The sequence below is a fragment of the Ictidomys tridecemlineatus genome, unplaced genomic scaffold (genome assembly GCF_052094955.1).
Source record: "Ictidomys tridecemlineatus isolate mIctTri1 unplaced genomic scaffold, mIctTri1.hap1 Scaffold_61, whole genome shotgun sequence".
NCBI classification, from domain to species: Eukaryota; Metazoa; Chordata; class Mammalia; order Rodentia; family Sciuridae; genus Ictidomys; species Ictidomys tridecemlineatus.
Window position 1 is genome coordinate 101,392 of NW_027524175.1, and position 27,581 is coordinate 128,972.

At 37.5% G+C, this 27,581-nt stretch overlaps 1 non-coding gene and 1 pseudogene across 2 annotated transcripts in view; one reads left to right on the forward strand and one right to left on the reverse strand.

Moving 5' to 3' along the window:
• The window catches only part of LOC144374199 (transport and Golgi organization protein 1 homolog), a 130,894-nt pseudogene that overhangs the window by 78,177 nt on the left and 25,136 nt on the right, over window positions 1-27,581 (forward strand). The window contains exons 23-27 of the transcript XR_013433664.1: window positions 5,018-5,151; window positions 12,361-12,447; window positions 14,183-14,741; window positions 15,012-15,215; window positions 17,392-17,537. The product of XR_013433664.1 is annotated as a transport and Golgi organization protein 1 homolog (transcript). The remainder of the gene's footprint in view (window positions 1-5,017; window positions 5,152-12,360; window positions 12,448-14,182; window positions 14,742-15,011; window positions 15,216-17,391; window positions 17,538-27,581) is intronic.
• On the reverse strand, window positions 20,564-20,670 carry LOC144374201 (U6 spliceosomal RNA). Its single transcript, XR_013433665.1, has one exon. It is a non-coding gene; the product is annotated as a U6 spliceosomal RNA (small nuclear RNA).

Sequence of the window (27,581 nt, forward strand, 5' to 3'; positions counted from 1 at the left end):
TTATTTGGAAAGAAGGAAGTCAGAAAAATAAATAAATAAAATGCTTTATAATTTATATCAAATTCTAGAAAATGCAAAACAATCTATGATGACAGGAGATGTTTGGAGACAGCCCAGAAAAGGAGAGGGGAGGGATTACAAAGAAGGATGAAATAATTTTGATTTTGGTGATAGTCTCATGGGTATATTCATGTCAAAACTTATCAAATCGTACACCTTAAATGTGCAATTTATTGTAGGTCAACTATATCTCAATAAAATTATAAAAATAAAGACATAATATTGTCTAATGGACTGGAGTTGGAATGTGAGAGAAAAGAGATCAAAGGTGGTTTGTAAGTTTTGGGCTTTGAGCACCTGGATAATGGGAATTAAATTGTCATTCTTATTTCTGAGATAGGGAAGACTGAAAGCAGATTTTGAGAGAAAAATGAGTTCAGTTTTCAACATGTTGTTAGAGATGCCTACTAGATACATTTTATAACATAATAAATACATGGTAGAAAAGAAATGAAGAATGACTCAGACAGTTTCTCTGTATGATCCACTGGTTCTCCAGAAAGCGCAGAAGTACACTGGACCAACGGGGACCTCTCATGGCCCTGTAGACAAATGTTTGTGCACACCTTTTTTTCCCATCGTTTTCTTTATTTAACATTATGAACATGGTAGACTACATTCTTTTCTCTAAGTTTTAAAAATTCAGTTAATTTGGAGAAACAACTGATGGGTTCATTATTGGAGGTTGATGAATAACTTTAGCAATAACTATAGTAACAAGCCCTTGGTCACAGACAAACGAGAATGGCTCCAGGATGGGAGCGCAGACACTCTTCCTTGGGCTGGCTAGCTTGTGCCTTTCCCCCCTTAACTGTACATATCAGTAATTCAGCTATATTATGATTTAAATCAGATTTTGCTCCTCTTGTCAGAAAGTACAATTGCTTGTTAGTTGATAGGTTGTGATGAAAAGGAGTCTACTCCTTGGGCTTGATACTTAGCTCCATTGCTCACTGGATGTGTGACTGCCTCAATTTACTCTAAAATAAGGATTGGAATAGGACCTACTACTACTGTAAGGTACTATTGTTATGAAGATTAAATGAATTGATATGTATAAAACCTTCAGAATAACAACTGGACATAAAGAAAGCATTCAAGAAATGTTAGCTACTAGCTTTCTTCTCTGACAATCGGTTTTGTCAGTTGGTTCCCACTAAGTTGTGGACTTTTTTGGACCAGGACCAGATATCTTGTCTTTTGATTTTCATCCATTCCCACACCATGCTAGGGCTTTGTCCAGCGTCTGGCATGAATGGTAGCACAAAATGAGAGTTAAAAATATGCTTTTGAATTAAATAATTTCTTCCCTTACGGATAAAGATAAGAATCTCAAGATCTTAGCCTGAAGACTAATGTCCATCTCTCTGCCCCCACCTGTCCCCGCCTTAAAAAAAAGCAGGCCACTGTCTCCAGTTTACACCCTCACTCACAGTTCCATTCACCTTCCCCTTTCCTAATCAGAGGGATCTTGGGGTGGGGCTTCAAGGAACCTCTAGGAGTTTGAAGGGGAGGGAGCCTGGAACCATAGACTAGCTGTGACAAGTCAGGGGTGGGATTTGGTAGTTCAGAAAAGGAGGTACCAGACCAGGAATGGGGGATGGGAGTGATGGTGGAGTGGGCTAGTTCAGGATGAACCAGAAATGAGACGTTGAGGAAAGCCAGAAAGGACCAGTTGGCGGGGGGGGGGGGGGGGGATGGGTGGGTGACTACTAGAATCATGTGGAGGGTCGCTTGTGAGGGCACAGAAGCAAAGGCAGGTGATTGGACGAGAAGGAGAGTCCTAGTTGCCAAGGCAGCGACTAGAGGAGAAGGTCTTCAGTTGAGGAGAAGGTCTGGACTAGAGAAGGACGGAGCTCCAGCTCCGTGTGTTCTCCAGTAGAGTCTGTGGACTGACCCCCAGATATCCCTGCTGAAGTGTCACCCGGGAAAGGCGTAAGCCTTCCCTGGCGCCACCCCTCTGCGCTTGGCTACCCACACGCCCCCTGAGCCCCACCTCCTACGCGCCCACAGACGCCCGCCACAGCCTACTTCACCGGCTCACCCAGGTGACCACAACATGGCTGTGGCGCAGGTGCTGGTCTTCTGGCTGTTCATGGTGCTCTTCTGGCTGTTCGTGCTGCGGCCGAACTGGCGAGTGCCGGGCCAACCGGACCCGAACACCGGCCAGCGCTGGTCGAAACACAAACTCTGTGCAGACGACAAATGCAGCAGTGAGTGCGCAGGCGGGTGGGCAGCCCAGGGTCTCCACTGTGGCTCTTTGGGGCCGCATGGGGCTCCGATCTCCCGGTCCCCAGCCCCGAGGGCTGGGTGAGGAGGGTCGCAGGATGACGGGTGGGGAGCAGGAGTGACAGAGCCTCGGGACTCTGCGTGTGTCCCCTCTGGCTCTGCTGGCGCCCCAGCCAGCCCGCTCGGGTTGTGGGGGGCTTTGACTCCCACTTGTTGCCAGCGTTTTATTTTTCTCTACTGACTGAGGCGGGGGTTGGGAAACACTATTCCCCAGGGACAGCTCTCAGTTTATTCCCTTCCAGGATTCGCCTAGGATCTCAGTGGGTGATGGGGTTGTGCCCACGCTGTAGCAGAGCGCTTTTCTGCCCCCTCTACAGGGACCTGGGCCGGTGCAGTATCAGGGCAGATGCTCTCCAGGGCTCGGTGGCCCTAATTCCCGCCGCAGGTTGATGGTGGGGCTCCTTGGGAAAGGCTCACTGGCCCCTTTGTCCTTTTGCTGCACTGGGGATTGGCCTGGTTTTGCCTTTTAACAGGGACTAGAGTTTAGGCTTGGGAAGAGCACCGAGTCCAGGCACGCAATGTGTTCCGAGGTCTCGGCCCCGACTCTGCTTCAATCCTGTCATTTCTGTGCATAGAAGCCTCCCTTCATATTTGAGGTAGGGTAGCAGGTGGGCCAATAATCTTTTGCTTTTGAAAGAGGCCAAGGATCTGCACCAGCCACCTGGGAACTGCAGCCTCTTCTGTGCGCAGGAAGCGGACAGAATTCCTGGATTGGAGGTGGGCAGTGGGGAGGATGTAGCCATTCAGATTCAGATGAAGAGGTTTGTTGCAATAACAATAAAAAATACTCCAAGATTTTTATAAGCCAATTCAGTTTTAGACTCAGTCACTAGTATTGTTGGAACCTCTTTCCTCTATATATTTACTGGCCCAGAATACTTCTTATGGACTCCCGCTTGGTTTCTAGTAACCTTGCAACTTGATGACCGTGTTGTCCATAAATTGTAAGCAGTACATATTTTAAAATATTCATGCTAAAAAGGCCAAGAAGTTTACCATTGAGCTCTTTATGTCTAAATTGGTGTTACCAAAACCAAATTTTGTAATTTGAATTGTTTGTTCCACTCCAATAAAGAAAAAAGATGTCTCCAATATATGTTAAGAAGTTCCTAGAGGTAACCCTAAGGCTGGAATAAATAAACACTCAGAGAAGCAAAGCAGCTGCCATGATATTTTCTTTCATTTTTGCTATTCTTTGCTATTGAGCGCTATCCTACGTGGGATACCTGGACAATCTCATCACTGATGCTTCGTCAGTACTAAGACATGGTATTGGTTAGGTTCAGTGGGGTAACATAACTTGAGAAATGGCCTGTGTCCAAACAGATGTGACCAAAAACAACAGGTGGGTCTGTGTTGCGTTGTAGGAAGTAGTGAGGTGTGTATGTAAGGTGTCCTTGTGTGCCTTCCAAATAAGTGCTCCAAAAAAAAAAAAAAGAACTAAATAGGTGCTCCATAGTATGCATTATGTTGTCACCTAATATATTACTGATTTATAAATCCTCTATGACCTAAGGGGGAACAAGAGAAACATTGCCATTTCCACTTGTGATGAGAATTCCCCACCTTAAAGTGTCTCTCACCTTCAACTTGGCCTCTTAATTACATATGAATTAGGATGCTGACAGTTCTGAAAATAGTCCTATTTTAGCTTCAAAAAAACAAGTTACCCTCTCCAAATCTGTGTTTGTTCCTCAGACATATATTTTTATAAAACAAACATTCTCGTGTATTTTACTGCTAATTGGCTTTTAGAAAAAGTGTTATTTCCATTTCTTTGTGCTTTTTACATACATCTATTGTCCATTTCATCTTAAATCAGAAACTGTCTATTTGGTCAACCAAAAGAAAAATGTTGCTTCTACCAGTTTCTAGATCAATTGTGATCCTAGTCCTGCATTTTAAGCATGAAGGTATTGCCTGACCTTTTCTCGTGGTTAAACTTGTTCCTTGTCAGATAGGATACCCACTTTTGATTTTGTTTATTAAAAAAATACGAATGAGGATGTTTTGAAACAATCTTAATGTTGGATATAGTCAACAATATTTGCTCAGAGAAAATATATTTCCTGGTTATTTACCCAGATCCTGAACCCAGAGACAGCAACTCTGCTGCAAATGAAATTGACAGTGTTTACGGCTGCATGATAGTACTTGCAGCCACTTAAAGGTAATGTCTTTTAGCAGTTAGTTCAAGTTAATTAACCCCTTGGGGGTTCCTGGATATTCTAACCTCTTCCCTATTACCTCTGCATGAAGCCATACTTAAGCCTGTCCATGTCTACACTTGGATTTACATATTTGCAAAATGAAGCTTTCTATGATTATGAAACAGAAAAAAATTGAGGAGGCCTGCAAGAACCAAGAGTTTCACTGAAACCAGCTATGGTTGGTGGTAGCCACTTTGCTTTTTATTTCTCAGCACAGAGAAAAATAGAGAAGCTTCCTTTTCCCTCGTCTAATTGCAGGGAATATTGTATTTTATAGCAATAAAATCTCTAAGGATTTTAGATACTTTGAGCAGGTGAATTAAAAGTGATTCCAGAGAGTACTGGAAAAACTTGATTTTTGTTCATAGTGGGATTCATATTTCCTGATGAGTCAATATGGACTGTGAAAAATCAAATCCTAATGTTTGTTTTTTTCTTTTTTCAATGTTTATATACAGTGTTAATGTATCGAGGTGAAGCTGTTGAAGATTTCACAGGACCAGATTGTCGTTTTGTAAATTTTAAAAAAGGTGACCCTGTATTTGTCTACTATAAACTTGCAGAGGTATCACCAGAACTTTGGGCCGGAAGTGTAAGTAAAAGTTTGACAGGTGTTATATTCTTAATTTTGATGGGTAGCAGTGTAGATTTAAATGACTGATTTCTTGGGGTCTTTGTAGAGTTAACCTGACCTCTTTGCCAGGCCCTGTGCTCCTAACACACCTAAGGCCTGGCACAGCATAGAAAGTCAGGAGACTTTCTGATACAGAACTGAACTGGTTGTGGTTGCTACCCCTCACATCAAGTTCCAGAAGGCTCTACACATCATAAAGGTCGTCATGGTGAAAACATGACAATTCTTAGCTTTGCTGTTTCAAAAGGGAAGGATTCATGGACATTAGAGTTAATCCTGTAAATTAAGTCTGAGATAGTAACTCAGGCATGCATATTTAAAGTTGATTTTTTGTGTATTTTACCTAATCAATTGTGCTGTTTTTACTCTAAAAAAGCAGAATATTATGTCCATTGTATGCTTTTTCCCCCCCCTTTTTTTCTTTTTTGCAACTTCTGGGTCATCCATTTCCTGCTTTTCCTATATTCTATGCCTGAAGGTTCCCCCAGGGGTTCTACTTCCAGCCAGTTGTATGGATCTTCTGATGAAAGACATGACATTGTTTATATCATGCTTTGATATTTTAAATGGGGAGATTCACTAGGAGTGTCCTCCTAGTGGCTTATGAGTATTGTCCTTTTCATTTAAAAAAATGTGATATGTGGATTGTTTACGTAAAATAGTAGCAAGGGTCTTTGATGACTGTAGGAATGTTCCAGTTTAGAGACATTCCGGGTTGCATCCTTGAAAGTTCTCACCCTAAATAAAACACCACACAGCAGAAAATGAGACAGAAAATAAGAGTAATCCCTATGGAAAACTAGTTTCATTTTGTTGCCATTTCTGACTCTTAGGGAATGATCTTGAAACATGGTGCCTCTAGGTACAAACTTTATATTTAGACAGAGTCCCAGTTGCAGTACTCCATATAAAGAACCATCTATTGTTTCTTTCAAGTATACCAAATAGGATTGGTAACCTTTAAACTTGGAACTGTTTTTCCATGTACCTAAGTGGCATTTTTCATGTAGTAGTCGTCTTTCTTTCCTTCTTTGAGCTTTTGGATAAATGGGCTTGATTTGCATTTTCTCCTCTCACATTCTAGCCTGTTAACTCTGTTCATCCCTAGGACTCTTGCCATTCTGGGTGGCAGCACTCATCCTGTCTTCCTGAGGAGCCCTGCTTTCAGCACCTGACCAGAAAGGATCTTTGCCGACTGATGAGTGTTTGGGTGGCACCTTGTTTGCATTGCTCCTCTGGCATTCATTTGTCCTCTTTGCCTTCAGTTAGGTTGTGTTTCATCTTAGCTCCCTATAAAATGAAAAACTCAGTTAGGAAAGGACCCCTGTCTAATCCATCTTCCTTTTGAATATTTCCTTTCAGGGAAGTGGCACTTAAGTACATTTGTTCTGATAGTAGCTTATGCAGAATTTGTTCTCTTGTGGCAGTTCTTGGCTCCCCACCCACAAATCAAATCAACAGCACCTTAGCAGGGATGATGTATGGAAGCAAAATTAGATATAAAAATTATTTCCAGTCATGAGCCTCCATGATTCTGCATCATTTTTTTCATATCACAAGAAATGGGATACCACCCAGTGTGTAATTATGGAGCTTTATATAATCTATGGTCTCATTTGACACAGATTAAGAAGAGATAAATGTGTTCCCTTTCTCCATACATCTCTGGTTTCTTTCCCTTTTCCAAATTTAACCTTAATAGAATTTTCATCAGAAGGGAAAAGTGTATTTCCCCTCAGACTCGCCTCTCATGTCATAAGTGTTATACTTAAGAAATTAAAAACTCTTTAGTTTTCAAAATGATTCTCCTTTTGAGTTTTCAGTTTTCATTCTGCAATGTTGTTGGTTTTCTAGAGTCTCAGACTTTATCTGCAGTGATGAAACTTTTAATTGCTCCGTCTTATCTAATCTTCATGGCAGTATTCTACCACTAATACTGGCTCTCAGATGGTTTCTAGATATAACAAGAACATTCATGAATGGGGATATTTTAGAGGTAGTGATAAGATGCCTTTTTAATTTTCTTTTTTGTGCATTTGATTTGCCTATCAGTTTCCTTTAATTATTGGCAAGAATCTTCTGTTCCTTTTAGTCAGTAGTTAGTAATAGGAGTGTCTTTCTCAAGGGGAACTTTATATACCTTTTGTACACTTTATGTAACTTCATATATTTTAACTGTTGGTGCTGAAAATAAATGGGGTTCTTTTCTGCAGAGGATTTATTTTGGGTGAAACTGAAGTTTGATATGTGGTTTCATATGCATTATATTGTAATTTTATTTTCTCCCCTGCTGAGGGCCATTAGGAATGAAGCTTCAAAATTTCTTTGCTAGCGTACCCCATGTTAAATGGATTTCACTGTTGACATTGCATGTAAGGTGACCTTGCTCAAGGACCAAGGCGGATCCGGGTTTAGAGCTGATCAGGTTTGAAGAAGTATCCCACTCCTTAGGGTGTTCCCGGTTTAAGACAAAAGGAGTTTTAGGGAAGTTGGAGGTTGAAGATTATTGCTGCTGGGAGTAGGGCGTGCCTGCAGCCTGAGTTCCCGCTGAGTTCTCCTGGAGAAAAAGTTTTTAGGAGGTGAATTGTTCGGGAGATTGGATTGCCCCCGAACATGTGTGGAGGCGGTGTGAGTCGGGAATAAAGAATTTCTGTTTGAATCTACAAGGCTGTGAGTGCCTCCTGATTCTGTGCCCAGCCAAGACTGCAGCATTAATTATCTCCCCCCTTCTGATTAATTAAACAACAAGCAATGTGGCTAAAGGACCGTGCCTGGTAGGTTGTCCAATTCAACATATGGTTCTTACCCGTCATGGGAGAACTGACCTTTAGACGTCAGTTTCCTGTCTTGGGTTGAATCCACTGCAACCAGATCAACCCGTCACTGACTACCGGTCCAGCATTCAGCCATGCTGTGGATAGGCCTAAGAACCAGTGTGGGTGGGTGAGGTTCTTGCCTCACCTCTGTTGGCCCCCAAATTTAACCTTGGTGCCAGTGGGGGGGTGAGGTTCTTGCCTCACCTCTGTTGGCCCCCATATTTTAGACCATCACTAGTAGAAGGGAGGAGGATACAGAAATGCCACGACACCAAGCCAATTGACGGCTCCTTTGGAAAAATTGTGTCACTGGTGACACCATCAGCAAAGATGCCAGCATTACCACAATTAACATGGGGTGCGCTGGCAAGGAAATTGCATCACTAGTGACACCATCAGCAAGGATATGCCAGCAGTACCACAATTCGCTGCACCAGACGATAGTTCACAATGCATGCAACTCATATATAGTCCAAGCAAGTTCTGCAAGCAGTTCAAATCGGAGGAGTCTATCAATATGTTCATTTCCTCCCAAAGTAAATCAAGTCCTTGATTGAGCATTACTTGTTGAGTTATATTCATTGATGCATCAGTTTATACAGTTTACTGTGATAGCTGTAGTTTGGTTTTCTTAGTCTTCACTGGCACTGGGATGGAGATGGGAATTCTGGCAATGATGTTAAAGAGACATTATCCTGAACAGAATTATTAAATATAATGAAAAGGAAAAGTGAAAGTAAACAAACAGATCTGTTAATCACCTTTAAAAACAATAGTAAGCAAACAGATCTGTTAACCACCTTTGAAAACAATCATTAACAGCTGTTTACCTAATTTAGATTAAACCACTTAAATCACGTGAATAAAAAAAAAAGAAAATTCGGATCCATTTTTTCATGAGCACTCCTCATATAAAAATATGGACATACACACATACTGACATGCAACACAAAACAGTGCACTCATAACATACAACACGTAAGACAATAATAACAGCCTTGTAGCTTTACCTAGGTAAAATCTCCATTGCAATGTTTAGAAACTCCACAGTCAAAAAACACAGTCAAAAAACAAAGCTGATCAGAAAAACATTAACCTAGGTTTGTATGAGCTCAAAAAATAAAATAGAACTTTATGATGTGGGAAAAATGCAATAATAAAATAGATATTGAAAAAAGGCACCGTGGTTAATCACTGTCGCAGATGTAAGAATAGCCAAGCTGGAGCTCTGGATATCAGCTGTTATGGATTTGAGTCAAATTATCTTCTTTTTGGTCTGTAGAAATTGTTTTCGTTAGTGTCTCTGGAATCTAAATCGGCTGCTGTTCTCCCTGTGGAAACACAAAAACAGAACCCCGACTCCAGACAAACACTGGATCAGGAGCTTTCCAATGTCCTGTTAGAATATCTTTCCAAAGTACCTTAGGCTTATGTACATTTTTTGGATACATATGTCTTTCCGCAGCATTAAGTCCTGATGAATCCAAATTTAAAAAGTTTAGAGTAAAAAAAGGGTTATTTTAAGTTTATCTTTGGGGGATATATACCCCTTTAAGATCCTTTTAAATTTAAGTCTTTCAAAAGCATTTTGCCTTAGTTTTTAGAATTACTTTAGACCTTTTAATTTTTAGATGTGGTTTGAAACCATAGTTGTCTTAGCCCTTTGTATTTTCTATCTGAAATACCTTTACTTGACATTTTTAACTATTTTCTATCTTATTTCTATCTTCTAGTTTTCTTCTAAGGTTTTTATATTTACCCTTAGTTGCTTTCTTCTCTCCTAGTTTTCTTTCGTTTCCTATTTTGTGGGTATAAAATTCTTGTCTTTCTACATCTTTTTATCTTCCTATATCTTTATCTTTCTACATCTTCTCTCTTTTTTTTTTACCTTTTTGTACTTCTGTTTTTGAAGTTTTCCACTTCAAATTTTTAATCTTCTTTATCTAATCTTTTATCTTATTATCTTCCCATTTTCATGGGTTATATTTTTTTTTACTCCATCATGAAGGCATCTTAACCACCTTCAATTTAACCTTTTAAAGCTTTTTGCAATGTACTTAGACATTTTACAACTTTTTACTTTACCAAACAAAGATTATCTCATCTCCCTCTTTTTAGTTTAATAAGTACATTTTAATAGTTTGATGAGTAAAGCAATCTTTTTTCTCGCCATGAAGGTATCTCAACAACCTTCAATTTAACCTTTTAAAGCATTTCATTTATCATCTATACTGTACTTTTAAATGTACTTTTTCACCACCTACAGCTTCACTCTTTTAAACGAGGCTTAGATTTTGTTTAAATCGCTTAATATTAGTTTACATGGCTGCCCTTTAACCAAAGGCTCTTTTTTACTCCATTAGGAAGCTTTGTCTCAATCTGCCATGTACAAATACCTTTTTTTTCTTTCTACCTTTCTCAAGCTTTTAAATTAAATCTAGTTTCCTCAAAATCTTTTTAAATGGCATTTTACAACTTTTCACTTTACCACACAGAGATTATCTCAACTAGAAAGATTTATTTTTCCTTTAACCTTTTATATTAAAATATATTTCCACATCTTGAATCTTTTTATATCTCTTTTTTAACCATTAACCCTTTTTATAAATTCACATTCTAAAACAACCCTTATAAAATTACTCCACTTTAATAAGATGAAATACTTTCATGTTTTTTAAGGTACTGTTATACTGTAATTGAAACCCAGCTGAAACTTCTTATACTCTCTGTATATAAATTACACATGATAGAATCTTAACACTTAGTAACCTTGTTTCAGCAAAGACACAGACCAAAGCAATATTAAACATTTTTCCATTTGCCAATTTATGAAAACACACATAATGTTTAAATATATTACCTTATGGAACTTAATAAGTAAAGAGTACTTGATTTCATATTTAGTGGTTGATATTTTAACATTTTAGCTTTGTAAATGAATTAGCTGTCTGTAAAAACCAAGACAAGTATAGTGAACAGAACTAGCCATCTCTTGTTGAAGAAAAATCCTTCTACAGGATACCATAATGGTCCCATTGATACACTTAATAACTCATCTTTATAAAGCCATGGGCTACATTTTTGTATTGTATCAACATATGCCATAGTTTTTCTTGGTCTTACTGGGGTACCTCCTTCCTCTAACAATTTTTCTTCCTCGGAGGCGAACAACTTCAAACCTTGAGTCAACCATTTTCCTTAGTTTGCCTGAGAAAGTTCTAGGAACAGGCCACTTGAAATGAAAAAAAAAATAAATCAAAACAAGAACACATTGTTTTTTGAAATGGTCACCCATTTTTTTGCTCTCCTTCAGGAGCAAGCAAATTCACTTACCCCCAAGCTTCAGACATCCCACGTACGGGCCACCATAATGCCGCAGTCTTGGCTGGGCACAGAATCAGGAGGCACTCACAGCCTTGTAGATTGAAACAGCAATTCTTTATTCCCGACTCACACCACCTCCACACAGGTTCAGGGGCAATCCAATCTCCCAAACAATTCACCTCCTAAAAACTTTTTCTCCAGGAGAACTCAGCAGGAACTCAGGCTGCAGGCACGCCCTACTCCCAGCAGCAATAATCTTCAACCTCCAACTTCCCTAAAACTCCTTTTGTCTTAAACCGGGAACACCCTAAGGAGTGGGATACTTCCTCAAACCTGATCAGCTCTAAACCGGGATCTGCCTTGGTCCTTGAGCAAAGTCACCTTACATGCAATGTCAACAGATAAATCCATTTAACATGGGGTACGCTGGCAAGGAAATTTTGAAGCTTCATTCCTACTTGACAATGGCCCTCAGCACTCCCCAAGTGCTTGTAAAAGTAGATTTGGACAAAGCTAGGAAAGCATATACTATCAATACATCTGCTATAGTGGTAATACATTTTAGAAATTTTTGTATTGTTTTTACTTATTAATTTTTATGACTGTTGTGTATTGGTTAAGAAAGACATAAATATTGGTTTATGAGCAATGCTACAAAATGTACAGGTAAATTCTTGCTAGAGGTTATTTGGAATTGCATTTATAACCAGCTTTGATTTACATAGTTTTAACCATATAGTATCCAATAATCTTCTATGCAGATCTTTTATTTACTTCAGAAGTCTTAACTTTATATGCTCTGTGTTGAGAATTAAGCTAAATGTAAAAAAGAAAACTTCAGTGGTTGGAAATGTTGCTTTAATAGTTCTGTACTTAATTTTTATTTGAAATAATAATCTCAGTGTAATTGTTATAGCAACTTTCTTTCTTGGTTATACCTTATATCTATCTATTATGTGTATATTTCCTGCCACTTCTGTATTCCTTGTACAGAATGTATCTGATATTTGTCTCTTTTGCACTATAGGTTGGCCATATGTTTGGATACTTTCCAAAAGATTTCATCAAGGTAGTTCGTGAACATACTAAAGAAGAGCTACAAATTCCAACAGATGTAAGTTATGGATTTCTTTTTTGTTCTCAATTGTAAACTGGCTTATAAATCCATCAGTTATATTCAGTTAACTGCTTCTGAATGTTTTATAATGTGTTTGGGGGGCAATCTAACATTTGTGTGTCAGATTTTCATTTGAAATCAGACTACCTGTAAAAAAAAAGTTTGAAAGGCATTCTAGGGTGATTATATTATAATCTGAGAGTTGTCTAATATATTGAAACAGATATTCTAAGAGGCAAATAATTTCATTTTACAGGCAAAACTCATTGGATAGTTATTAGACATTTTAAGTATATTTAGGTTAAATTAATAAACTCTAACTTTTATACTAGGCTAGAAATATGTACTTACAAAGGTTTTCTTATTCTTAGTCATATACGGGATCATAGTCATGTTATAGATTTGGAAAAGGGGACCTGAGCGTTTCAGGTGATGTTCAGTCTCAGATCTTTTAAGGCCCCAACTGCTTCCTTTATACAACATTCCTGTATGGTGCTCTGACTTAAATTGATTTTGTGACTGAAAGGATTTCGTGTTCTAGAATTCTCACTTCAGCTGATTATTTTCTAGAGTTTTAAATTGTATAGTAATTGATGCCCACCAACACTGAAACATCTTTGGGCAGCTCTTTGTAGTGGCTGTAGAATATGCAAACTGCTAGGCTAGGACAGTTCTTAGATTAGATGGACTGAATGGATAAAGTCATCCTGTTTGTTGTTGCTGTTCCTAAAATTTCTTTATAATCTCAGGGGCCATAAAATCACTTCTGTTGCTTGTTGGACTTCATTGTTGGTAAAGAGAGTTCTTGGGATTTAAGCTGTGACAGCAGTTCACTGATTACAGAGAACTCATTTGTTTTGAACTCTGCCTTCTCATTGTATTTCCCATTACATGCATCCCTCATGGCTTAGAAATGCATGTGATGAGGAGAGGAAATCACTCATCCCTACTACATTGAACTGCCTCCCCCACCCCCGGAACCCCCGCAGAATATTATGAAGATTTAATTAGGAATGGAAATTTTTTAAAAACATGTCCATTCATACTATGGCTCCTTTTATATCAATTTGCTTACTAGTAGCAAGAAGGAAGACTAGATAATATACACATAATCCTGAGAGAGATCTTAGTGACTGTGAAACCCTGATGAAGAGAAAGGTGTATACCTTGTTGAATTTTGTTTTCAGTTTGTTCTTGTGGTAATAATAATGTGAGGAGCCTCCTTAATATCATTCTTTATTCCATTCAATGTACTTGTATCTCAGTAAGATACTTTAAAACTGATTCATTTTTCTCAATGCTGCAGGATCTTCCAGCTTCTCCTGAGCAAATGATTAAGAGTTAAATTTCTGAAACATAGGTGTAGATATTAAGAGCTGGAGGATCCTATAAGTGATACCTTGCCTTTCCCTACTTATGTTCAGAGCAAATTGAGAGAGACCCAAGAGTCAGGCAGTTGGAGACCAAATTGTTACCATTTTTACTCATTATGCTTTTTAAAGAATATGACCCATGTTAAAAAAAGAAAGAAAGAATAGACTTTCTAACACCGTAGACTAGAAAAAGACAGATTTACTCAGCCATAGATGGAGTTAGGCAGTGGGGGTTGGAGGAGGGTAATCTGGTTGACCTCAAAGATTCTTTAGAACCAATCCTGAATTTGGGAGCGTGGATGAGTTTGCTTTTGTGATACTTTGTTATTGACACATTAATGGTTTTCTTTTCCTTACAGGAGACAGATTTTGTTTGTTTTGATGTTGGAGGAGATGATTTTGATAATTATAACGTAGAAGAACTTCTAGGATTTTGGGAATTGTATGATTCTGCAAATGAAGATTCTGAGAAAGCTATAGAAAAAGTGGGACAATTTCCTGAAGTCTCCCAGGATGTTGAACCTGAACCTAAACCAGTAGTAGCAAACTCACAACAAATTGAAAGTGCATTCTCAGAAAACACTGTGGATCTTGAGGAACAATTTTTGGCTCAGAAGAACCATCCTCATGCAGATAGTCAAACAGATAATGCTCAGGGTGAACAAACTTCACTTGAACTTTTTGAAGAAATACTATCAGATAAATTGAAAGTGCCAGAAAGTGAAAAAAACAAAACCAGCAACATTTCTCAGGTCTCAAACGAACAGGAGAAGACTGATGCTTATAAACTTTTGAAAAAAGAAATCAATCCTTATCTAGAAACCAAAGAAAACAAACAAGAAATGAGTATAATTTGGAAGATTTTAAAGAAAACTGAAACCACAGCCAAAAGGGTAGACATGATGGACAAGGAACGAGGTGATATGGAAATGGGAAAGGAGGAAAGTCCTCTGGCAGATGAGGCTTCTTTATAAATTTGACTGTATAGTTCAGTCATCCTTTAAATGGGATGAAAACAATTAACCCTCCCGTATCCTTGCCCAGTTGTTCTCATGGGCTCATGCCAGGACATGGAGGGCAGTGTTGACGTATCTGGAACTGTGTGCTGAGGGGGAGTGCTGATCATTGGGCTTAAGTGGGGGTAGATAGTGTCATCCATCTGGCTCAATGCATTCTTCTCCCTTGTAGAGATGCAGCCATCCCATGAAGATGATTTTCCTAAAGAGAACACAAATCGTCTTAATAGAAATCTTCATGAAGAGCCAAACCTCCTGCGTCATCATTTTAATATGAACCATCCTGAAGAGCCCAGCCTCTTGAATCAACCTGTGACTGAGGACATGGGTGTTTCAGAAGTGTCTCAGATCCCAAATACTGAGAAAGTAGACCCAGGTAAAGCTTGCCAATTTTTCTCTACAAAGTAGAGGCATTACCATAATAAAGGCTTTCAAGGATATTTGTTGCCAAAGGTACGAAATAGAGCAGAGAGTGATATAGGTACATGTGAGTTCAAAAAACAAAATATCTTAAGTGAGAGAAAAGCAAGAATAAAGATGACTAGAAATCAAAAATAGGCCAGAGACTGTAACTCACCTAAAAGCAAATGTTTAGGTATGACTAGCTTGTGTAAACCATTTACAACTAAAATATTTTTCTTCAAAGGCCTTATGCTCTAAAACTGTAGTTTTCAACCAGACCAACAGCACCAGAAACTCTAGGGGTGGGACCCACAATCTGTGTTTAGTAGGCCTTCCAGGAAAGTCTGGCCTAGTACAAGTTAGCTTGAATAATCACTGTTCATAGTCTCATAAATTCTGTGTTTTTCTTCCCTTTTCTTCTAAATGGAATATAATATAGCTCAAGTCCTGTTTTGACTTGCTTCCTGGACATGGTAATTAAACTTTTTCAAATGCAGTCAATGGTCCAGATCTTTATACTATATACTTACAGCAAACAGTACAGAACTGCAATCGATTTTAGATTGACACTTACGAATACTTCATCATAGTGCACAGTATCCAGTGGGAGATGAGAAACAATTTTTCAAAAAAATCCCCAATAATGGCATCAACAGCATTCTACTTTTGTGTTGCTCACTCTCATTTTATCAGTAAATTAGATGATGACTAATTGTTTATTTTAATCCATCCAGTATGGTGCTATGAAGCCATAATTACTGTATTTTGTGTTTTTAAAGGTTCTGGTCTGTAAGCATAGCTATAAGCATTATCCTGCACCAGTGCAGGGCTTGGCAGCACTGATCTGAACCTCCCCCCCACCATCTGCACACACAGAGTGTAGGAGAACTCATAGAAAGGGGGGATTCAGTTAATTTGAGAAGGAATAACATATGAGTTCTCCCATTTTCCAGAAGACATTGCATCCATATATGAACACTACTGACTTCTGAACTGTCTTTAACTCTATAAGGTTATGAAAATGAATCACGCACCATTACAATTTGTTATTTTCATGCTCCAAAACTTTCAAGAATAGGGAAAACTTGACTTACAAAATTAAGAATGAATTATTTCCCTGGCCTTTTAAGTTCCACCACAAAATGATGTCAATGACCTTTAATAGGTAAAATCTTCCCTAATGTCATTTAATGTGTCTCAGGTGCTGAGATGCTGAGCCAATGGGGCAGACTTCACCAGCAGTCAAATTCATAGACCAATAGTGAATGGAGGGCCTGGGGTTGTAGCTCAGTGGTAGAGCGCTTGTCTAACATATGAGGCACTGAGTTTGATTCTCAGCACTGCATACAAATAAATAAAATAAAGGTCCATCAAAAACTAAAAAAAAAAAAATTAGGCAAAAGCTTAAAAAAATAGTAGTGAATAGAATCTCAGGGTTGAGAAAGACCTTAGAGGCAACTGGTCCAACTTCTTAATAACTGCATGCTGGACTCCTGCTGTTTAATCAAACATACCCCAGGCTCATGTAACTCATACTGAAATTCCACCCCTACAAGCTCTCAAGTCTAACTGGAATTCTACCTCATTCACAGAGCCTCAATGCAGGTCTGTACCCAATTCCCTTTAGTCTCTCTTGGTACTACTGTGTTCTTTTTAAATAGTTGTCATCTGTCCATTCAATAAATAATTGTTGAGTATCTCTGCCAGGTGCCAGATACTGTGTTAAGCCTTGGCCCATTCCACCTGCAAATCTGCAAACCAAGACTCCCTCTCTTTCAGCTTTCCTAAAATTTTAAACACAAAGTTTCACCAGCACTAAATCCATGTTTTTTGAATGTGACCCTGTCTATATATCTCTGGTTTTAAAAATTTTCCTTGAGTAAATATTGTTCTGGTAGCAGTTGTATGGCCATGGAAGTAGTGGAGAGTAGACTGGAGATTGTTCATTTTATAATTGAAGGGTTTGACAGCTCTAATTAGGATTTTGAAGTTTTCTTCTCTGTTGTGTTAATTGTCTTTAGGAGAGCCACATATTCCAGGCACTGTGACTCATATATTTAGTGAAACACTCGATGAATATTGAAACTGAAGAGAGACAATTCTTATTCTATAGCATAAAATAAAATAGCAATTTCCCCTTTCAATTTTAGAGCTACTTATAACAGAAGGTACTCCTGTTGATGCTGCTGATACAGAAAACCAACTAGAGATAAAGGTCGAAGAGCCAGCAGATGCCACCCTTTTGGACAACATACTTTTCTTGTTATATTCATTCTTGCTTTATTTGTCTAAGATGGTAAGTTTGACATAGTTTCTTCAATTAGAATGTTGATTATTTATTAGTTTTTAAGTGGCTTCTGGTCATGAAGTGAAAAACTTAAAATGTCTTTATGAAAATGACTCTTGACCCTTTGAGTAGATAGCTCCTGAAACAAAAGCCATAGGGGTGTGGCTTTAATGGCTACTTGGTTTAGCACATGAGGAAGATTTGCTGTTTACCAAGGCTGGACATTTGCACACCTGTAAAAACTTGGTTCTTCCCCTCAGAACCTTTCATTCTGGCAGGGAGATAACAGCATTCACTTGAAACACAGTAAGATAATGGCAGAAAGAGAGGTATTTATTCGATGGTAGAACATTATTGTCCATAAATGCATTTATTATGGTTGGAAGGGTGATCAGTAAGGTCAGAAAGTGGTTGAGATGTGATTGAAGCACAGGCAAAAGGCAAACAGGAGTCTGACATGTGGTTTGTTGTTGATTAGACAGGCTGGGGTGGTGGGGGAAGCTGGCAGTCAGAAGAAATGTGTTCAGAGAAATGGAAACATGAAGAAAGGATATTTGGGGAGGGCAGGAGAATGTGAATAGTTGGTGTTGTAAAGTGTGAAGTTGGAGGGGGATGGGCCTGTTGGAGAGGCCAGCAAATCTTAAAGGAAGTCATGAGCCAAAGTAGCAGACCATTAATAGTGGGGATCCTTAGAAAGTTTTAAGAATGAAAGGAATTAGGTTAGATCTGTTTCTTAGAAAGAGTCACTTAAGGCTGATCTTTCTAAAGAAAATCATGATCCAAACAAGACATTTAATCTGTCTAGAAGCTTATCTAAGCATTTTAGGACTTACCTCCCCCCTATTGGTATTTGTTGATATTGGACTTTTAGAGTTTAATTATAGGAATGAGAAAGCTTTTAGAGGTTGGAGGATAAGATGGTCCTAGGGCCATTGTGACAGTAATCCTCCTCAACTGAAGTTGTTTCCTGTAGGTTGTGTTATTTCAAGGCTTGTGTAAGAAAGATGATGTTGTTGTTTTCCTTGTAAAATGTGTAGATTTTGAAGCCAGGTAGATCTGGTTTCAAATCCCAAGGTTATCATTTAGACGTGTGGGCAAATAACTAAACTTTTGAAAAAAGTTTTCCTCATCTGAAAAATGTAGATAATGCTTACTCCAATCATAAGAATTAAATGATTTGACAAGGTAAAATGTCTGGTGAGGTGTCTGGCATTTTGAAGGGTTTTACCCCTACACATGCCCTAATTCTCATGTAGACAGTCAGAAGGTGATATAAAGACAATGAATACCTGGGGAGGAAAGACCACCAGGGTGGAAAAGATGTGGTGGGGAGAAACAAATCATTTTTCAGTTGGCTCCATGTTTGTTCATGATGGTGGCAGCCACCTGGGTAAGGGGTATGTACGAGCCAGGCAGTTAGAATAATTATATTTCCAGTGATTAAAGCAGTCTTCTACAGTCATAATTTGATTATCAGAATGAATCAGCATCACTTGGAAAGTTAACAGCCTCATGATATGGGAAGGATTTCTTTATTCATATTTTTTAGGTATGCACAGAGCCCTCCTCTAGGTCTAGGTTAGGGGACATGAATGTGGTGCAGGTATGGTCAGTGATTGTACGGTGATAGGTAAGACATAGACGTGAGTGGCAAAGAAGAGGCACAATGTTAGGAGACTGATTTGAAAGGAGATTTCAAAAAGGCATTTTGATGGCCCAGTATGTACAGGACATTGTGTGAGGACTAAAAGAGTCTAACAGGTGTAAGGTATGATTGTGATTTTTGAAAGCCTTAAGAAAAGGACTTAACAAATATATGCAAAAATTATGAACAAGTCAATGTAAAATCTTAAACAAGTAGTATGATATCTGATAGGACTGGAGAGTAATAGGCTCTGATGTGTTTGGGAGATGTGCACCAATCAGATTCATTGATCAATGGAATCTTAGCAGAATCTTAGTGTTAGAAGAAACCTTGGAAGGCTGTTAGTCTAGTTTCTCACTCATTGCTGTTATTTTCTTTACTGTGGCCCTGACGAATAGTTATGAGGCCTGTACACCAGTATTTCCTAGCATGAGTCACTCTCTTACAAGGCTATATGTTCTTCTGTTGTCTAGTTCATCCTTGTATTGACTCCAAATTTTCCTCCACATGATTTCCTCTATAAAATTGAATTCTTTTCTACATAGAAATCCTTTAAATATTTGAAGTTATATCTTAATTTAAAAATTATTTTTAGTATTTTTATCATGGAAACTTTCAAATAAGAGCAGAGAGAATAGTAGGGAACTATAGGTAACCATAACATACTGTATATTTTAGAATACTAGAAAAAAAGATTGTGAAAGTTTTACCATAAAGAAATGATGTTTGAGGAGGTAGATATATTTAACTGATTTAAACATTACATAGTGTATACATGCATCAAAATGTCATGTTACCTACTTCAATAATTATAATGTTTGTTTCTATGTACTAGTTAAAAAATAAATTTAATTAGAAAAGCTTTAAAGAAAAGCATAGAGAATAGTATAATGAACCCACGGGCCATCACACAACTTAACAGTAATTCCTTGATAGCCAATATCAGTGAGTTTTTAAAATTTGTTCTAATTGGTTATACATGATAGCAGAATGCATTTCAATTCATTGTATATAAATGGAACAAAACTTTTCCTAGTTGTACACAACACGTGTAGTCCTACATGTATCTCGGGTAATGTGGTTCATCTCATTCCACCATCTTTCCTATCCCTCTTCCCCCTCACCTGTCCTACCTCCCCTTTGCCCAAAGTTCCTCCATTCTTTCCATGCCCCTTACCACCCACCTCACCCCCATTATGGGTCAGCATCCACTTTCAGAGAGAACATACAGCTTTTGGTTTTGGGGATTGGCTTACTTCCCTTAACCTGATATTCCCATTCACCCGCAGATGCCATAATTTTTTTCTCTTTTAATGCTATAAGTAATATTCCATTTCATATATGTACCACAGTTTCTTTATCCATTCATCTGCTGAAGGGTTGGTTCCACAAAACTATGGAATACTTCACAAATGTGGGTGTCATCCTTGCTCGGGGACTATGCTGATTTTTTCTGTATTGTTCCAATTTTAGTATATGTGCTGCCAAAGCAAGCACACTCTGAGTTTTAACAAATGTAGATACCCATGTAAAAACTACCATAATAAAGATATAGAACAGTTTTTTTTTTTCACTAGAAAAGGGGTTTCCTTGGGATCCTTCCCAGTGAGTGCCTTCACCACCTGTTCCAGGCAACCATTGATAACTTTTTTTTAAACTATAGATTCATTTTTCCTACAGTACTGTTTCATATATATGCCACTATAAGTGGACTCATATCTAGGAGTGCAATTGCCTCCTACGTTTAATGTATGTTTTTGTCTTATGTGATACTGTCAAGCCATGCTAAAAAATGACCACAATCATTTTATACTTCCACCAGCAATTTAGGAGACTTCCACTTGACTTCATCTTCACTAGCACTTGGGCCATTTTAGTGGGTATGTCTTTGTGAGTGTATTTCCTGATAATTAATGATATTGAGTGACCTTTTTTTTTCTTTTGAGATAGGGTCTCACTAACTTCCTTAGGCCCTTGATAAGTTGCCAGCCTCACACTTGGGATCTTCCTGCCTCAACCTGGGATTGATTGCTGGGATTACAGATATGTGCCATGATGCCAGGATCAAATACTTCTTCATGAGCTTGTTGACCATACTGTTTTTGTACGTCAACTCTCTCTGGCTAGCTGGAATCCAGACTTCTCCCAGCTCAGTGCCAACTGTGGGATTGGTTAGCTTATAGTTGTTCTTGGCCCTCACAGGTACTGCTTAGAATGTAGCCCCAAACTGAAGACCACCTCCATGCAGATTTCTGGAACTCTTTTTCTTTGTGGCTCCCATGTTTCTGGTAGTTTTCTCTACATATTTTTGGCTGCTTAATCTCCTGGAACTCTGGTCTCTCTCTCCTCAGTGAGACTGTTGTGCCCCATTTGTGTTCCCCTTTTCAAACTGAGGTCTAGAGGGTGCCTCCAGGTAGAATGCTCACCTATTTGTTCTCCTGCTCTTAGGGGTGACAGTTGCATGTTCCTTGTGGCTTTCTATCTGAAAAATAGCTCTTTAAAAATCTTTTTTGACTGGGCATGATGGCACATGCCTTAATCCTAGTGGCTCGGGAGGCTGAGACAGGAGGATCACAAGTTCAAAGCCAAAAGTGAGGTGCTAAGTAACTCAGTGAGACCCTGTCTCTAAATAAAATACAAAATGGGGCTGAGACTGGGGATGTGGCTCAGTGATCAAGTGCTCCTGAGTTCAATCCCTGGTACCAATATATATATTCCAACTTTCTGGTTGCTTTCAGTGGGAGAACAAGTCTCATATAAGTTACTCTCTATTGATTTCTCCTTTTGTTGTAACTTTTTGCAATAATTGAAAAAAATATGTTTGTGGGACTTCTAGGATATATTGTAGTTTGGGTGAATAAATGACATCCCCCTGGTACAACAATTTAACCTGTTTTCTCTATTGCCTTTTTTTTTGGTGGTGCTGGGGATTGAACCTCGGGCTCCATGCATTCTAGGCAAGTGCTGAGCTAACAACCTCAGTCTCTCTCTGTTGCTTTATATTTCTTGGAAATTGGTAGTCAGGTTTAGGTTCAATTCTGTTTCTTATGAAAATTTAATAGGAAATATTGCATTGACATCTGCATGTCCTCTCCTTTGATGTTGACTACTAGTCAACAGTGACCTTGGTGAGATTTGCTAATATATTACAGGTTGCAAAATAGCAATGGTCTGAATTGCTGGGATTTTTCTTTCTTCATTTAAAGGCTGGGATGCCTATACAAATAAAAATTTATGATTGATTATTCTTTCTTTTTTTTGGTACTGGGGATTAAACTCAGGGGCACTTGGCTAATGAGCCATATACTCAGCCCTATTTTGTATTTTATTTATATACAGGGTCTCACTGAGTTGCTTTAGCAATTCACTTTTGCTGAGGCTGACTTTGAACTTGCTATCTTCCCTCCTCAGCCTCCCAAGCTACTGGGATTGCAAGTGTGTGCCACAGCGCCTGGCTATGATTGATTATTCTTTACACAGATATTCGGTTTGTATAGTTAAGGCAGGAGATAAACATTTGATTCCTTTTCTTCATTTAAACACTTTTCAGAATAGTAAGGTATTATTCTAGCATTATCAAATGATACCCAAAGTGGCTTTTGAAATCTTTTTAACTTTTATTTAAGAGTCAATATGATGTCATGCATTTAAAAATATTTGGTGTGTTTAATCCAGTTAGGAATAGTAATTGTTCTTATCTGATGCTCAATTTCTCCCCCTTTTGCCTTGTAGAAGCCTCTTTATCTTGGCTCCTGGGACCCTTTGCCACCACCTAGTGGTCATTGTTACCTGTTTCCCTTGCTTTTGAACTATGAGATGTTCCAAGTTCATCTTAAACATTTCCTATCCAGACCTTGAAGGAACTATTTCTCTAAAAGAACTTTGGTTTCTTTCAATAGGAAATGATATTTAGAGGCTACATTCCAAGTACTAGGATTGCTTATTGCTCAAATTGACTGTCATTTGTAAGCCATTTTAGTGAACAAAGCTCAGAAATATGTGGGGATTTTTGATCATGTCATTTAGATAATTCCCATGAAAATTCAGGATGTTAGAGAGATTTTACTTCACTTCATCTATCTTAGATTTGTGTTTTCTTTCTCTGATGTTGGAGTTCCAGTTTTCAATGACATAAATATAATTGTTTACAGTCTTGTGCCACTTAATGACATTTTGGTCATTAGTGCATAATAATGGAGCTAAAAAATTCTTGACACCTAGTATTTTTAATCTTTTTTGTGTTTTGATATGTTTAGATATATAAACATTTACAATGTTACAATTGTCTACAGAATTCAGTATAATAATATCTTATAGGTTTTTATCCCCAAAGCGATGATATACCATATATGAATACCTACGTGTGGAAATGGCTATATTTTCTAGGTTTGTATAAGTATACTCAATGATGTTTACACACTGAAATTGCCTAAGATGTGTTTCTCAGAATTTATTCCCATTATTAAGCAACACACGACTATATTTATGTTGTTTAAAATACTTTCAGGAATGTATTCCTGAAATGAAATGAAATTCTCTTGTCTTTAAGCTATATCCCACTAAGGTATGTTTGAAATAATTCATTTCTGTGGTTTGTCACCAACATGATATCACAGGTTGTTTCATTCTTGCTTTCAATATTTAGGTGTTAATTTTTAAAGATTTTTTTTATTTATTTTACAATTATTTAAATATTTAGAAGAGCCAAAGTTAATTTGTGAAAATAAGTTGTTTCTGTTTTCTGGTACTGGTGATTGAACCCAGGGCTCCTATCCACTGAGCCACATACCTAGGCTCTTTATTTTTTATTTAGAGATAGTTCTCACTAAGTTGCGTAGGGACTTGCTAAGTTGCTGAGGCTAGCTTTGAACTTGTGATTCTCCTGCCTGATTTTGAAAGAACTCTAGCTTTTGTCCCAGTTCTGTCTATCCTGATATTACTCTCTTTTATAGTTAACTTTTAAAATTTATTTCATTATGCATTCTGCTATTAAAAAAATAAGCAAATGAGAAAAGGGATATGCAGCTCAGTGGTAGAGCACTTGCCCACCACACAGGAGGCCATGTGTTCAATCCCCAGCACCATAAAAAGAAAAAGAAAAGCAAATGATTTTTACATCTAGCTATGATAGCTTTATATAGGTACTGGCTTCACCTTCCCAACTGAAACAACTAAAATAAATATGAAAAAAACCCCACAAACATATAAAATTTTAAGATCCAGTAACATTGAAGATCAAGCAACAAAGAATGATTCTGGAAACATAAAGAACAAATGCTATGAGCTCTTTAGTTGCCCCAGCTTTTACTATGTTAAGAGATTCCCAAGCCATGACAAAGAAGGGGAAGTCAGGCAGAACCAGAGGATACCATGAATTGAGAGATGGTGCTGAGATTCCAGGAAAACCAAAGTGACTAGAATTCACAGGGTGGAGTACCAAAAGAAGGTTGCTACATTGAGAGACAATTCTGGAAATCTGTGAAAGGCTCTCTGAGTGTTCAGCAGGGTATTGATCTGCACATAAGTGTGATGAAACTGCTTAGCAAGTCAGAGAAACCATCTTAAGTGATTAGAAGGAACAGGTCTTAACACAGGGACCAGAATAGCACCTGGAAAAAACTATCTAAGGAAGTTGGGTAGAATAATCAGAAGGGTGTTACCTCGGACTGACTATTACAATTTATGTCATACCTAACAAATATTCAGACCCAAGAGAATCAAATTGTTTCCAGTAATTTAATTGTATACGAAATATTAAGAATAGTAATTCGTAATGTATGGCATCGAATCAGAGCTTACCAGGCATGCAAAGAAGCAAGAAAAATACAATCCACAATGATGAGGAGAAGAATCATCCAATCAAAGCCAACTGAGAACTATCGGAGATGTTAGAATGAGGTAATGGCATTTTTTAAAAAGTCATTACTACTATATTTCGTGTGTTAAAAAGGTAAAAAGAGATATAGAAGATATATTTTAAGAAAATCAGACTTCTAGAGTTGAAAATATATGATAAACACAGTGGATGGGATTAATGCCAGAATAAGCATTGTGATGAAATTGTTAGTGAACTTGAGGACATAGCAGGAGAAGTACCCCAAATGAAACAGGGAAAATTTCTTCTGTTAAAGAAAAGTGAACCAGAGCATCAGTGAGCTGTGGGACAGTTTCAAGTTGAGCTATGAGAGGTATTCAGAAAAATATTTTAAGAAATGATGGCCAAAAATTTGTGGAAACTGTACATCTGCAGATCCAAGATATTAAATGGGACTACAGTACAAAAAGCATGAATAAAGCTATATCAAGGTATATTATATCATAAATAAATTGCTCAAAACCAGTGATAAAGAGCAATCTTAGCAGTTAGAGAAGACATTTATGTAGAGAAGAACTAAGGATGACATCAGATTTCTTGTCAGAAATTAGGCATAAGAGAATATAGTGGAGTGATACCTTTAATATATTTGAAGAGTAATAATGTTGGCCAATAATATCATGCCCAGTGAAATATCTTTCTAAAATGAAGACTTGTACTGACATACAAGCTGAAAGAATTCACCTACACTTGCACCAAGACAGCAGATGGAAATAATGGAATAAAGGAGTAAAGAACACTGAAAATGGTGACTGTGTGCATAAATATTTAAAATAATTTTTCTTATTTGAACATTTTAAAAAGTCATTGACTGTTTAAAGACAAATATCAGTGTAGTATGGGACTTAGAAAACATGTAAAGTAAAATACATGACAACAGTATAAATCTCAGAAGGGTAGTAACTATTGTAACGTTCTTATTGAATATGTGAAGTAATATAGTATCATCTGAAGGTAGATTGTGACAAATTAAAGATGTATATTCTAAACCCTGAAGCACTAAGATTAGAAAACAGAGTTATAGCTTAATAAGCCAATAGAGGAATCACTAAAAATACCGATAGTGGTATTTCTGCAAAAGAAGACAGAAAGAAAAGAAAAAGAACAAAGAACAGAAGGAACAAATAGAAGATTATATTAAGCTTACACCTATGCACGGCAGTAATCCTATTAAGTGGAAAGTATCTAAATACATCAGTTAAAAACAGAGATTGTCATATTGCCTAAAGAAGCAAGACCCAAATAGATGTCTAAGGGAATAACACTGTAAATAGAAAGACACAAAGAAGTCAAAATTAAAATGATTGAACAAGGTATCTCATGTTAAACACTAGTCAAAGGAAATCTGGAGTAGCTACATTAAACCAAAAGAGGTTGTGGGGCAAAATATATCATCAGGACTAAAGAAAGTTATTTCCTAATGATAAACGAATCAGTCAAGATTATATAATAAACCTAAATGCTTGTACTTTTAATATTAGACCTTCAAAATACATGAAGTATCAAAATTGATAGAATTATGAGGAAAATGATGAATCCTATAGATTACATTTAGAGATTTCAATATCCTCTCCTCAGCAATTGGCAGAAAACGAAAAATAAAAGTAAGGTTGTAGAAAGTGTGAATGACATAATCAATCCATCCATTTGAAATTAATTGACATTTATAGAAAACCCCCAAGGAGCTTAGTGCACATCGAACATTTACCAAGATAAACTATATTCTGGATCTTAAAAAAATTATCAGTAAATATAAAAGTATTCAAAGTCAGGCAAAGCTTATTCTCTGAACACAATAAAATGATAAATCAATAATGGAAAAATCTGGAAAATTCTCAAATATTTGAAAACTTAAGTGCCAGGCTGCTATCTGCTATCTATATCTATATGTATATCTGTATCTATCTATCATATATATATATTTGGTATAAATGAACAACACAGTACATTTATTTTTATGTGGTGTTGGGGATTGAACCCAGTGCCTCACACATGTGAGGCAAGCACTTTACCACTGAGCTACAACCTTAGCCCCCACTGCTAAATAATTTTTGAGTCAAATAAATCAGAGAAGAAATTCATATTTTGAGTTGAATAAAACTGAAAACAACATATCCATTTGTGCAATGTCACTAAAGTGTTATTGGAAAACTTATAGCACTACCAGGCCCAAGATAGCTTTATTAAAAAATAAGTCTCCAGTCATTGACTTAGTTCCTACTATGAGAAACTAGAAAAGGAAAAATAAGTTAATCTCCAAGTAAGCAAGAAAAAAAGATATAATAAAGACCATAAGTCAGTAAAATTTTAAAAAAAAGGAAAATAAGAGAAAATCAATGAAACCCAAAGCTAGTTCTTTAAGATGCATAAAATTGATCAACATCTAGTGAGGGAAATAAAAGAGGAGACACGGGTTACCAATATTCGCAATCAGAGAAGGGATATCACTACAGATTTCACAGATACTAGACTGATAATGGGGATATTATGAACAGTTTATGTTAATTAACTTGACAATTTAGATGAAATGAAG